This window comes from Anoplophora glabripennis, unplaced genomic scaffold (genome assembly GCF_000390285.2).
Source record: "Anoplophora glabripennis isolate ALB-LARVAE unplaced genomic scaffold, Agla_2.0 scaffold442, whole genome shotgun sequence".
Lineage (NCBI taxonomy): Eukaryota > Metazoa > Arthropoda > Insecta > Coleoptera > Cerambycidae > Anoplophora > Anoplophora glabripennis.
Genome location: NW_019416587.1, coordinates 366,832 through 382,376, shown reverse-complemented (window position 1 = coordinate 382,376; position 15,545 = coordinate 366,832).

Genomic DNA, 15,545 nt, shown 5'->3' with positions numbered 1-15,545 from the left:
TTTGGATCTTGACAGCTACGTATGTTAAAATTTGTGGGCAGGCGCCTTTACTTTGCGTTTATCTGATAGCGTAGCTTATAAAACTAATGGTATCCGTTAGGACAGAATGACTTCTTAAAAAAATCGCTTCAGTCATGACACTCGATTATATTACTCGTCAAAAACGGGAAAAAACGATAAATATAGGTAATAATAATAGATATAGTTATGCAAATATTCATGAAAAACACACGGTCGTAAAAAGTTTCTTTATTGCCCTCAAGCAGCTTTTAAAACGCTCAGAAACTTTTGTAAGCATACAATTTCTTTTTCCCAGTTCTCGTTATAAATCCTGAGATGCTAAAATTTATATTAAAACCTGGTTAAATTAAATTCAGCACATAATTACGTTTTTTTACTTAAATTTAATTGTAGAAATTGTGGGTTTTAGAAAACGAAATAATTTTTTGTTACAATTTGTGTGTTTTCCTGAACACGTAGTATATCAAACTTCAGTATAAGTGACCTTTAAACGCAGACAAATACTTCACATACTGTCCTTAAGTTCCATTTACACAATTCATCCCTTCTGTGACAGCCATTCAGGCAAAAACAACATCCCGCCTTTTTTTGCGTTCGTGAAAGATGTCTTACTTTATATATATAAGTCGTGAGGGTTTTTACAAAGACTGAAGTTTCGTTTATCCACAGTAAAAAAAATTACCGTTGGATTAGACTCGCATTATAACGAAGTCATACCAATTTATATTAATGAGAACGTGAAATTAGTTACTCAAATGGCGGTTTACGATTACGCGAGAAAGAATTGTTGATTTGACGCAACGAATTTACATTTATACAGAAGTGAACAGGCCTAACTCCAGTGGTAGTTTTCTTAGACCAAAATATTATTAATATAATTAAATTATTTAGAGTATAATTTTGGTTCTAAATAATAACATTATATAAACAACCACTCTGCAGTTAATACTCGACCAATATTTAAAAAACAATAACAATAAGAACATTTGTCAGTAGAACCACCAGACACATAGGTATCGGTTTCGAAATTTATTAGTTATAGGTGGGACAACCAAGAATTATATACTTAGATATTTTCTTGTTTAACTACAGACATGGTATGTATGAGATACAATAAACAATTCCACCAAGTGCGATACTGGTCTAACTTTCACAATACCTGCAGATCAGCAGGTCGCTCTCTGCCAGTTTGGTAGTATTGAAGGTCTAAGCATTGAGTAGCACTAACCATTTAAACTGTAACGCACTATATTGCTTTATTTCTTCTCAAAAACATAAATGTCATTTAACTTAATTAAAATTTGTGGCAGAAAGCTATGCGTAGGAAAGATTTTGTTTGCAGTAAGGGGTCAAAGCATTGCTGTGAAGATCATTTTAATGTAGTCTACTACATTGTAGTTAGCTTTTTCTTTGGTTTTGCAAATTAAATAGTATATATAAAATTTTAGCTAGAGGAATATATGGAAAATTATATGTATTACAAAACAATGAAAGGTAGTGTAATAAAACTAAAACCAGGAGTTATTCCTCATATATTTGAATGTCAGAAAAACAGAAAGTCGACACAGGTAGCTAAAGTACGATCAGTGATTTTGAAAATAAAAGCACCATTGAGGATATATTAAGAGATTCTCATGCGACAGAAAATATACAAAATCTCGAAACAGATTACGACAAAATAATTCCAGAGACAAGACTAACGAAAATATTTTACCAACCAAAACCAGTTTTGAAAAATGTGTTCAAGTTAATTTCAAACCGTATATCCGATCTAAATCCATTCAGTGTTCTTTTCCATGCCTATGCAATGAAAATAATTTTGAGGAACGTTATTGAGAAAAATCCGAAAATGTATTTAGGTATTCCAAGTAATTCTATGTTCATAATAAATATGTTGCTCGCGACTTGATCGTCGAGTGGCCGGTATCGTGACGTCATTACCTCTTCTCCCGGCAGTGGTGAGTTTTTTAAAGGTCTTCAAATTCAGAATTAAATATATCACTTATTATTAATCCTATTGATCTAATTTTTTTAAGATATATTTATGTGGTTAAATACTATCAGAAAATGAAAGAAAAAGTTTTTAAATTATATATCACTGAATGGGCCTATTAAATTAACGGAAATATATCGTCGGACTTCTCTTGCGCGTACGCCTATTTACCTGTGCCGACAGGATTACCCGGATCCGAATCAACGCAACCCAATTGACGTCACACACCAAATACCAATGAAAGTCTAGAATTTGTTGCAGCAGACGAATTCCTAAAACTGTGCAGTATCGGCTGCTGTGGGGGAATCCGGCACACACAATTTTATACGAAGAATTTACAAACGGTTCCTACTTCTCTTTGTGTTGACTGCTAAAAATGATGAGCCGGATTAAAGATGAAATCGCTGCCTTATTATGAGATACGACTGTAGTGTTGGGATTTAAGCTGTTCAAATCAGGTGGCTAACGACGGTGCATTTTAGCTCCCTAGAAAATGATGTAAGAAACAACGGTGAATACAATTTTTATATTCATTTAAAAATTATCAAAATGTATCTAATAATGGTTACAAATAAAATAATGTTTTCTACTGTTAAGTTTAGAGATTGTAGACGAGATTTTTTTTTATCAATAAGCAGGTAAAAAATATTTTGCTACTACTTTACTGTCGCTATTATATGCCGAGAAATAGTATTAAAAGGGATTTAAACGAAAAAATATACATTTGCCTTGAAAATGTTTTATCTTTGATTAATTGATCTTAAATTTAAAGCCTACTTTACTTACCATAAACAAATACTGACCCAATGATTATTGTGAATTAATGTCAGCAAAATAGAGCATAAACATATTGGAAACAGACTAACAGAATTAGATTAAATTCGCAATAGAAAAGCCACCTTTTACTGTCCACAGCTGTACCTACTTTTCCACTGAAAATACGTATTGCTCAATTATAATTAGCTTTGAGTAATCAGTATATAAAATTAGTGAAGTTAAATACTATTGTTCATAGACTTAGGCATTAACGATAATAATTGAAACTATCCCGTAAGCCAATGTTGAAGTAGAAAGGACGTTTTTACAAAGGCATCCTCAACGAAGCGTCGTCGTCTTAAAAGAATAACTTTGCCGCTTGGAATTTAATAAAAATTCCTCCATACAGCGTCGCAGGAATCCCATTAGAAGACAAATATTTTATCATATCCCATATGCAATAAGTTTCTTTTAAGAAATGTCTTATTTGGCTCGGAATAATACATAATCGAATTATATTCAGAAAATTGAGATTAAATTCATAAATACATTGCTGCTTCAGAAGTTTCTAATGAAATACGGCGCGCTTTCAAGCAACGAAAAGCTTTATGTATTGTTCAGGATTTGTGAAAGGTATTTTCATTATTTTTCGTTATTAGACTGCGTACATGGGATTATGTAAAATGTGCACGGCTTACACTCTGGCTTACATAGTTGAAGAAGTATATAGTTATAAACGGTAAAAAAATTTCACTCAATTTTCACTCAATTTTACTCAATCCAAGTACAACTGATTGTGAGTGAAACTATTGCATCAGAAATGAGTGAGTTTTAATCAAATTCGATTTACTGGTAACTATCAATTGAGTGACTTTTGACTCTATTCCGAGCATATAAAACCAATTTAGAGTTGACTTTTTCTCTAATATGATTTTTGTTTAACTATTCATTTTTTACTTAGACTTGGGTTTTTAATTAACTAAATATTGAGTGCAAAAATAAATCACTCATGAATGATTAATTAGGATATACAGTGTTGAAATTAATTAGACGCTATACAGCGTGTGCTGAAAATAATGCACTTTCATATTAGGAGAGATATTGCAAAAATAATGTCTGAAATTTACATTTTTCTTTATAGTATACAGGGTGGTCCAAATTTAATGCAAGAAACTTCGAGGGCAGATAGATCTCTTTAAAATAATACGTGTTTGCCTTATAAACATTAGTCTGGAACAGCCCCGTTTTAGAGATACAGGGTGTTGAAGTTGTTAAAAAAATTGATTTTTTGTTTGTATCTCCGGAATCTGTTAACCGATCTCAATAAAATTTGGTATGATAATGTATGATAGTAGGCCCTACATTCCTTAAAATATGAGCTCTAGAGGTGCAACCAGTGGTATACAACTGGACAAGGGTCACCCCCTCTTTTTACAAAATAAACTACGCCAATGCACTTTTTTACAAGTCATTGTAACTGATTTATATTCTAATACACAAAATACGTAAAATAGGTAACTTTTTACCCTAAGATTTGCCGTTCTCAATTTATTCATATCAATACAATCTCCTTGTGGCAGACACTTCTAACCATAATATTACAAGAATATTTATATTTACGCTTAAAAGTAAGTACAATTTGTAAACACAACAACAAAATTATTTACACTCCTTTCTACACCACCTGTGAGGTAGTGTTCCTGGCGTTTTTTAGTTTTCCCTGGAGGCTTACTACTCTTTGCAAATAAGAACGATTTTAATCAAAATAATAATAATAATAACACATTATATTTACCAAGCAACAGCAACTAAACAAGAAACAAAATTAACGTTACGTACATATTTACAAGAATTGTTCAAAATGCGAACCACCCCCATCGATATATTTCTGACATCTATTAATGGAATTAATTGAAGCTAATATCATGTGGTGGTTTTCTTTTAATTCATTACATCCGTTTTCTATTCCTTGTGCTAGTTGTGGTCTTGTATCTGTTGGAGTAGAATAAACTTTACTTTTCAGATAATCCCCAAACATGAAGTCCAAGTGGTTTAGATATTGCAATCTGGCTGGCTAAGACACTGGACCCTCTGCACCATTATGGTTGACATTGGCATCATCCATTGTATCCAGCTATTTTGTCGTATATTTAATGGAACATCCTCTAATAATTCAAATAGATGGTTTTCTAGAAAGTTTAGAAATTATTGGGAATTTGCTATTTAGAATGGGTGGCAAGAAGAAAGGTCCACAAACTTTATTGCGAATTATTCCGAGCCACAAGTTCACAGAAAATTCGTGTTGAAAAGATCTTGTCCGAATTTCATGAGTGATCAAATATGCAGATTATGAAAATTCACTGCGTGTGTACGTTTATTGTACGTAAATGTACGTTTATTATTATTTTGATTTAAGTTGTTGATATTTGTAAAGATAGTGGGTTAGGCTTCCATGTGGAAACGAGTGTAAAGAATTTTGTTGATGTGCTTACAAATTCCACTTACTTTTAAGTATAAACATAAATATTCTTGTAATATTATGGTTAGAAATGTCTGCACAAGGTGATTGTATTGGTATGAATAACTTGAATCTTTGGGAAAAAATTCAAATTACCTTTTTACGTATTTTGTGCAGTAGAATATAAATCCGTTAAAATAACTTAAACTAACCTAAATAAAAAATGCAGTGGCGTAGGTTTTTTTTTTATAAAAAAAGGAGATGCCCCCTGCCCAATTATACACCAATGGTTGCATCTTTAGAGCTCATATTTTAGGGAATGAAAGGCCTACTGTCATAGATTATCTGTACCAAATTTTATTGAGATCAGTTAATAGATTCCGGAGATATAAACAAAAAATCAGTATTTTTTAACAACTTCAACACCCTGTATCTCTAAAACGGGGCTGTCCCAGACCAATGTTTATAAGGTAAACATATATTATTTTACAGAAATCTATCTGCCCTTGAAGTTTCCTGCATAAAATTCGGACCACCCTGTATTTTAACCCGTTAAGTTAAAGAGATGAAAATCGGTATTTGTAATAACTTTTTGTAGTTTATTAAATTTGTATAATTTTTGGGTAAAAGCCATGTTATTTGAATTTAAGCCTACTAATGTGTACAATTTACTTAATAAATGCTTCCATATTATTAACGATTGGAGTAGTTTTGCACCACTTTATATTTTCTTGAAATTTTAATTTAAATATCATTGTTATGAACTACTAAACAGTCATGATGGTTTCAACACAGATATGTTCTGGAGGCAATAATTTAGATCTCGATTGGTTTATATATTCATATTTACTATGATTTAGATACGAGTGCACCAAATACGAGTTTACATGAAGAATTTATTTATGCGGTACCTATATTTGAGTGAAAGTACTCAGTTTTAGTTTAAATATAATCACAATTTCACTCCTAATCTTTATTGTTTTCTCTCACACCGATTTTTTTAGAGTGCAGAGATATCTCATGCATCCCTTTTTATATTGGTGAACAAAGGAGACAATTGTTTATATTTTGGATTGTATCAAGATATTTTTTGTAATTTTCCATATTTTTTTATTTTTATCCGCATAATTTTTCCATCAGATTTTAGATAGAGACCCTTCGAAACGGGAGCGTATGACTATGCTTGGATATTAAGTAATGTTAGTTTTCTTTAGCGAGTCATGCTGTATTTTATCACACGTAGGTATAAAGAAATAGAATTACAATCAAAATACCGTTTTTATAGTCGGTGGTTCACCGAATCAACAGAATTATCTATAAAGTTTGGTCAATGAAAAATTTGTAACATGGCTAAGGAATGGCATTATTCCAGGACTTGGAACTTTGTAAGAGTTTAAAAGTGATCTTGTTTTCCAAATGAAAGTAAATGACGCCATTTGTAACAGTAAATCAGCCAAGTATTGTGTGCTGCAGGCACGTAACTCATTAGTCGTATTGGAGCTCTGATAAAGAATAATTCCTGCTGGTGTATGGGAGAACATTAAGAAATATCTTAAATCCGGAAGTTACTCTTGCGCTTAAATTATATAACTAAGGAGTTTTAAACTAGTGGCAGTTCTGAAATTAACTGTACTTAGGAGGAAAAGTTGCATAAATATTTTCCAGAAAGAAAAAAAAGATATAATTTCAAGCTAGATTATTTCAATAGAGTAGCTTTAATATGTTCACAAGAAACAAATTAAGAAGTTAAATCGCATAACAATTATCAATTTCCTTGAATTAAAAGCTGGAATAGCTCAAGAATTAGTTTCTACAATATATTTCAAACATTAATTACAAACAAGAGTATTTTCTTTATAAAGCATGATATTTTAAAACCGCACGAGGAAAACTGTATCCTGTTGTAAATAATGCACCTCTCAAGCCAACACTACACTCTATAGACAGGGTGTTAATGAAATAATGTCAAACATTTAAAGGGGTGAAAAAGGAGCAAAAATTGAGTTGAGAGAACTGATGTCACAAACTTTAAGGTCATAGAGAAAAAAGCTAATTAAAAATGTGTTTAAAACTGTTTTGGAACTGCTGAAATACATGTATTTCATCGCGGAGAGTACTTACAAAAAATTCTGTAACACTTTTTACGAGTTTGTAGATTTCTTATGAAGCCGGACTGTATTCGAAAGTCAGTTTGTAATACATTGTTGTAGTGATTGCTGTGCTGTTTTTCGAAAATACATTTAATAACCCATTTCCAAGTTTTCTTATGAAAATGGCGCATTTATTTAGCAATCGCGAATATTATGATATGCTCATAATTTATGGCGAAGCAACCGAAAATGCCCACAGAGCTTGTCAAGTGTGCCGTGCAAGATATCCTGAACGGCGTGCCCTCGCACCGCAAATATTTGTTGCTGTAGCGCAAAGAGTTTTGGACACAGGTGAAGTACAACTGTGTCGAGGTCGCGATGATGGCACACGGCGACCTCTAAAGGCGGGTATCCACTTGTGGCAAAGCTCCGTAACGTAACAACGAACATATTACAGCCTGTTGCAAAGGGTGATACAGTTCGCTGCGAAAGTATGTGTGGTTTTGGTCGTATCATTCATTCCGTAACGTAACAAATTAACGTTACGAGACGACACAGGAACATCAACTCGCAGTATGAACCTGACTGCAATAATTGATTCGTCACTGCAATCGCAGTTAGCAGCAGCGTCATATATTTTTATTCATCATACAATTTTGAAGAATAAGAAACGGAAATCTCCGGAAATCTTTTCTTTACTCCACTTCATGACATAAACACAGAAAAACACACTCTTCCTAGTCACTGCAGAAAGCAGACTGACTCCAGACCATATACAAAAGACTGACGAAACAAAAAATAAGACAAAATCACATGACCAACAGGCAACGTTACGGCCAAAACATGTGGCAGAAAGTACTGTTGCATCCCTTTGATGCGACGACTAAAAACCGACAACTGATGGTTCGTCCCGGATTAGTTACGCGCGTCAAATTTGTTACACGTACCATGCAACAATTTTCCGTCTCCACTAGCTGTACCGTAACATGTTCGGTGTTACGTTACGGGGAATTTGACACAAATGGATACCCGCCTTAACAATCTTACATGCCGAGATGATTTTAGATCTCATCGAAGAAGATCCGCATCATAGCACCAGAAATATCCCACAGCAAGTAAATATTTCGCATCCTGTTGTGTGGCGGACATTACGAGAGCTGAGTTGTACCCATTTCATATTCAACGTGTTCAAGCGCTTACTCCTGAGGCTTTCCACTACGTCGAGGTTTTTGCGAATGGTTGCTTCAGGAACATGCAATAAATCCTCAATTTACAACGCAAATACTTGTTGCAGATGAAGCATATTTCAGTCGAAATGATGTATGTAACATCCACAACACTCACCATTGGACTATCGAAAATCGACGTCGCGGTACCTTTTAGCAACAGTTTTCAGTGAACATGTGGGCCGGTATCGTTAATGACACTTTAATAGGACATTTTGAATTGCCTAAATGTTTAGACGGTGCTTCATATCTAGATTTTTTACAAAATCGAGTTTACGGAGAGTGCGCAACGTGGCAATGTTGCAACGCGTGCGAGCAAAGAGAATACGTCGCTCTGAAGCTTGTGTGCAAGTAAATGGTGGGTACATCGAACATTTTCTATGAAAATCAGCCGTTCTCAAAAGGTTGCTGAAAATATAAATTCTGTAAACCATACAACGATTTAATGATAAAATGTGATTGATAAAATAATACAGTTTGATCGATTTTCTTTTCTTCTTTGAGGGTAGGTCTTGCAAATCCTTCCCACGTATACCTGCAGCCTACTGGATTGCTTTACAATCCTCTGATGTATACATACATTTGTGGTACAGATTTGCTGTAGTGGAATTCGAATCAACAGCTTAATTAATATTTAAAACGATGTAGTCTAATTCTTGAGTTGCGCCTTTGATATCTCGACTACCGCAACTCCTATTACTGAGTTTCAACGTATAAGAATATAATTTTGTCATAATTGTCATAATAACAGTTACAGTTTAAAGTTGTATTAATAAGCATTATATGCTGAAATAGAATCGATGGGTTATTGTTAAACTAAAATGAAAACCAAAATTAAACAATTCCTGTTTAGGCAAAGGATGTTCATGGATAGCACATTGGAAAAGATCTGTATGTTTTTTGTTTTATTGTCTTCCATCTAGCTCTTCCTAGAAGTTCTTGCTGAGGAATTCGCCATTTTATTTTCGCCGCATTCGAATAAATCTCTCTATATGTAGTTTTATTTCCTATCACAAAAGTATAATAATATCTCTACTCCTCATTCTAACTACGAGAATTAGCCCAGAAGTCGGAGACTTGTGCGGGAGAGGAGGCGGTATATTATTATTAAGCAGGCCGCATTTGCGCCCAGGAACGACTTCAGTTGGTAGGTAGGTTGGTAGGCCCTAACCACCATTCAGTGCAGGAATGAGGGAAACCTGGAAAACCTCATTAATTAGGGGGGTGGTCAAATGCCAACCGGTGTCAATCTCTCACATTGACCCAAGCCAACATTCTTCCACCCTACCATACCTGCACAGAGGGTGCCAATCCTCCGTACAAGCATAGCTAATCTACGGTCTACCGGCCGCGGTATTCGAAACTCGGGCAGACAGCACACATCGATTTAAGTACTGACGCCTTAAACTGTGAGGCTATCGACCGACCCAATATGTATATCTTTCTTCGAGAACCAAGTATTGTGTAATTACATTTATGTAATTAATTTATCAAAACTTTATATCAATTAAAATATCAATAATGATCTGAATTTCAGTGTTTTCGATTAATAAACAATTTGCATAAAAATAATGAAGTTCATTCGGGAGGTAGTGTAAATATTTAACTCAGTTTAATCAGGAATGTAGGTATACCGGAAAATGTAACAAATTGTTGTAAAAATTTATATACAATAAATTGGTATCCGGTAATATCGTAAATTCTCATATATCACCTGATAAAAGTTGGCCCCTGGTGTGAACAGGAACATAACATGACATTTAAGTGCTCTAGTAGGTATTAGAGGTATTATACATCAATGTATTAGTAATAAAATTTAAACGGATGCTGTATGAAATTATTTTCACTAATACGTTGTCGCTGTTTATACAGGATGCCCGAAAGGTACAGAGCGTTCATAAATGATTACAAGCCACATAACCGCTAATTTTGTTTCGAACAATAATTTTATTTCATGTCGGCAATTAAGTTTCGGTCAAATTAAAAATTATTAAAACAATAAGATCAAGATTACATTAAAACAAAGCATTCTGTTTCACGAGCTGTGATTGGTGTAATTCTCAAGAGATATTCTATTCAACCAATCACTATCTCAAGCTTAGGCGTAACGATTTTTCGTTACCAGTTGTGCAATGTTGTCACGTGGCTTGTAGAGTTGTTTCAAAATCTTATGAGCTTTGACCTTGATATGCGCAGAAACATAATTCCGACCGTCGCATAAATTATTCTACGTCGTAAAAACATTACATCTATTATTCACAGTCTATCTCGAGCTCTCGTAGCGTAAACAAGCCTTCATTCCTATTACAAATATAATAAAATGCCCTTTTCTTTATTATTTTAATTTAAGCAATAAAAATATATATAACGAACGTTCGCCAGTTGACTTTATTGATGCCCGAGCGCCTTATTTCATTTCTGGTGGTAATGAGGCACGTGGTCTAATTCTAAGTCAATGTTTTCACAACGTGCTTATTAGAAGAATTATGTGGTTACGCCACGCCTTTCGCGCATTTCGCGGCTCATGAGATTTTGAAACTACTCTAAACATTTATGAAGGCTTTGTATAAATAAAAACTTTAGGGGAACTAAGTTAGCGTAACTTTAAAGTTATTCTTTTTTAATTAATATTTTGCTATAACATTTTTTCGTGTAGCAATTTTGATATACTTATTATTGGCAATAAATTGTACCTACGAAAAAAAAATCATCAATATTTTAGTCTCAACAATTTACACGACCGTTGTTGACTAAAATGCTTTTTTATTTGTGGTTTTTGAAAGGATTCGGTAGCAAGGTGCGTAACATTAACAGTTTCAATGTAAAAGAACGAATTTAATGTTTTGGGGCGTCTTAAAAAAATTCGTTTTACCTGTTTCGCAGTATAAACGATGCAAGAATTGAATACAAAAGAAAATTATGTTTTTATATAATTATATTTAATTACATTGAATACTGTATAAAAATTGTGAAATTGAAAAATGTAAATTACTGAAATTTAAACAGAGAGCGTGGTCTCAAAATATTGTTGAAAAACATTAAATAATAAAGGCCATTTAAGGCTGGCATTTTATAGACTTTTAGGAAGACAATGATCGAGCAAGAAAATTCATCTAAACTATAAAAAGTTGAAATACAAGGATTCCTTTAATTTTCTAATTAAGATCACGAAAAATATGGAAACATCAGAATCTATCTTTCATGATTGTTTTGTCGAGGATTTTGTACAAAATACTCAATAATTGTGATTAATTGAAGTGTTAATAGTTTCATAAGAACATTCTGTGGGATGTAATTATGTTTATAGTGCCGTACGCGATTTTCAGTATATCAATCTTGCGTGCAAAGATAAAAAAATCTAATGATAAACATGAGAAGTAAATATATGCTTTTTTCCCTTATTCTGAATGTCTTGTCAGTCTATAAACTCGTAAAAAGTGTTACAGAATTTTTTGTAAGTACTCGCTGCGATAAAATACATATATTTCAGTAGTTCCAAAACAGTTTTAAATTGTACGCGGGAGCACAAATGGCTCCTACAATGTATTTCCTTTTCGTGACGAAACGATAACAGCTGGGTCGTTTGGCGTTTGTCGCACCTATGACACACTGATGAGGACTAAGTCCAAAACCGGTCTGTGCCTGATGGGTTAAACTGACAAACGACCCTAGCTGTTGCACTAGGTGTTGCGAGTATAATTCAATGCCGGTAGGGGCAAATAGCTCTCGGAGTAGTTGTTTCTCGCAACACTGACAATTCAAACAGTTTTAAACACATTTTTAATTAGCTTTTGTCTCTATGACCTTAAACTTGCGATAAAAGTTTGTGACATCAGTTAACTCGGTTTTTGCTCCATTTTCACCCCTTTAAATTTTTGACATAAGTTTATTAACACCCTGTATAATTCTTCTCTCATGAATGTCATTAAAGTAACTCGAAAGAACGTCACAATCAGAGGAACTGGAACTAATCAGTTTTTATATAGAGTAACGTATCTTCAATAACAATTTTTCATCAAGGATTTCTTGTATAAATGTCTCGATGAAAATCTTGGATTTCTTTGGACGATGTTCAACCAATTACACTTTAACTTAAAGTAAATTAATCATAATGTTAGGGACTTTGTTTTCAACACCTATCCAAAATAAGCCAGAATGATGAATGATGAAATACAATGATACAGGTTGTCTTCAAACTGTTGTCGAACATTCTGGAGCACTTGCGGTGTTACTTCGCGACATACATTAATGATTCGTCCTCGCAGATTTTCCAAGGTATCAGGTGGAGTGCTGTAAATTTTGCTTTTAATGTGCCCCCAGAGAAAGAAATCTAAAGGATTTAAGTCGGGTGACCGAGGGGGCCACTCAATTGCACCTCTTCGTCCTATCCAGCGTCCTGGAAACGTCTCATTTAGGTAATTGCGCACATTGAGCGAGTAATGTGGAGGAGCTCCGTCTTGCTGGAAAATCAGTTCGTGTTCATTGTAAGCAGGGTCGTCCTCTATGATATTTGTTAGAGCTGGGTCGATGACATTTTGTAGTAAATCCAAGTACATATCGCCTGTCAAATTTCCAGGAAGGAAAAAAGGACCTACAATGGAATTTCCAAAAATACCTGCCCATACATTCAACTTCTGGGGGTGTTGGGAGTGTGTATCATGGAAAATTCTTGGATTGGTATCAGCCCAGTAACGACAATTATGGCAATTCACTAAACCATTCAAGAAGAACGTACACTCGTCCGAAAAACACACATTAAAGAGGAAATTATCGTTTATCGCTCGTTCAGTCATTATTTCGCAAAATTGCAAACGACGATCAAAATTGTCTTCATTTAGCTCTTGCACTAGCCGAATCTTATAAGGATGGAATTTGTATTTTTTTAATATTCGTTGGACACTTGTACGACTCACTCCTGTCGCAGTAGCCAATTGCATTGTACTCAGCGTACTATCCATTGCCACTTGCCCCAATATCGCTATTTCCGTAGGTTCATTTAGTACCGGATTTTCAACCTGCCTCTTTTTGTTATGAACGGAGCCAGTTTCGCGAAATTTGGCCACAAATTCGCGAACAATTTTTCCAGACTCATGTTTCTCAGGATGCCGTTGGTTGAACAGTTCGGCGACCCGATTTCCGCATTCATTGTTTTTGAAAAAAAGCTCAATAATTTCTACACTTTCTGGAATTGAGTACACCATAATTAATCAATTTAAAAGACTCGGCAGTATTGGTACTCTTCAACTACAAGTCACAAGACAGTTATCTAGCAACTTCTTGTGGCCTATCTAAATACGAAATAAAAAGCGGAAAATTTTTTGCTCACCAAAATCAGGCTAAAGAATTCGCAAATCAGAAAAGAAAACAGCGAATTATTTTGAAGGAATTTACCAAGCTAATACCGTAAGTTTTGAAGTAAAATTAAATCGATTTTCGCATTTCTCGTCAAAAATATTGTTCGTATTTTCAAAAATAATGGATCGATTTTCAAAAAGTAAGAATCGATGTATAAAGAATTAAAAGCCCTTTCTAATGACCCCCCACTTGACCCCCATTCCCATTTAAAAAAAAATTGGGGGATGGCACCCCCACTTAGGGGGTTGAAGATTTTGCTATGCTTTTTGCGCCAAAAGTTGTCCCCCTCAGAAGCAAACTTTACCTGTTTTTGGATTTTGCCGAAAAGTTCATTACTACCCCCTTGCGGTACGTTTTCGATGGGCTACCCTGTATTTATTCACGTTGGCCACTAAATTCCGGTAAAATTAAAACAATAACATCGAGATTATTAAAACACAAACACAAAATCACGAGATTCAATTCAACCAGTTAGCGATGGCATTATCTCGAACGTAGACGCAACGGTTTGTCATTGTTCGTTGTAAACAAATTATTAATATTGATGACCCTAAGATTTAGGGATTTTTAGTGGACAGTACCAGCCATGAAATATTGATTTTCTCATAAACATGGTTGACAACCTTCTATAAAAAATAACTATTAGTAACTTGATAATCTGAAATAATACAGGTTTGTTAAATTCTACGAACTGTTTGTAATTTAAGCATCTTTTTGTTTTCTAAATAGCAAATTCAATATTACGCATAACACATTTTCACATTATATCAAAAATAGTAAACATTGCGTGTTGTAAAGTCATTAATGTTGAGGGAAATTTTGGAACAAATATATTTATGAGGTAAATAAAATCCTAGGGCCAATTTAAAAAATGCCATGAGGGGAATAAAGCCTAACGTTTTATGTAAAGCTTTTTTCGTGTACCGGTTTATGGCTAAAGATTAAAATAAACATGTTACCGTAAATAGAACAATGCGATGTAGCATGGACATGCCATGAAAAAGTCTTCTTCGAAAATAAAACATGTGAATTGAACAAGGCGACAAATGCTCGCAGTTTGATATCTCTTGTTGTACAGACAGGTAAAAATATATAAAAGTGGAACGGTATTATGAAAATGAAGGATACAAAGTTTCCCAATTCAACGCAACAGCAAGGTGGACATTTTTACCCTAAGTAGATAAGCAAAAGGAGATCCAGCTCAATTTGCATAATTTAGGGGTGAAGAAGATGTTCAGGGCAGATTCCCTCGAAGATGTGTCATTTTCCCGCGAAGAGGGGTTTTAGATTTTGAAGAAGAAGTAAAAAAAGAAGATGTTCCGGGCAGATTCCCGCTAGGAGGGGTCCTTTAAAGAAGATGTAAAAAAAGGTAGGGGTTCGCGGCAGATTTCCGCAAAGAAGGGTTATTTCGAGGCAGATTCCATCGAAGAGGGGTCATTTAGATTTTGAAGAAGATGTATTTGTGGTAAATAGGTTCATCAATAAATTATCTTCGTTATTTGAGCCACCCTATATTTATATAATGCACGGGTACAGCACAGCGCTAGCTCAAGCGAGGGCTACCTTTCACGAGACGGTTCGCGGCCGGAGAACGCGGTACCGGCCCCGGCAGTGACCTAAAACGATACGCCGGCCGTCTAAAATAT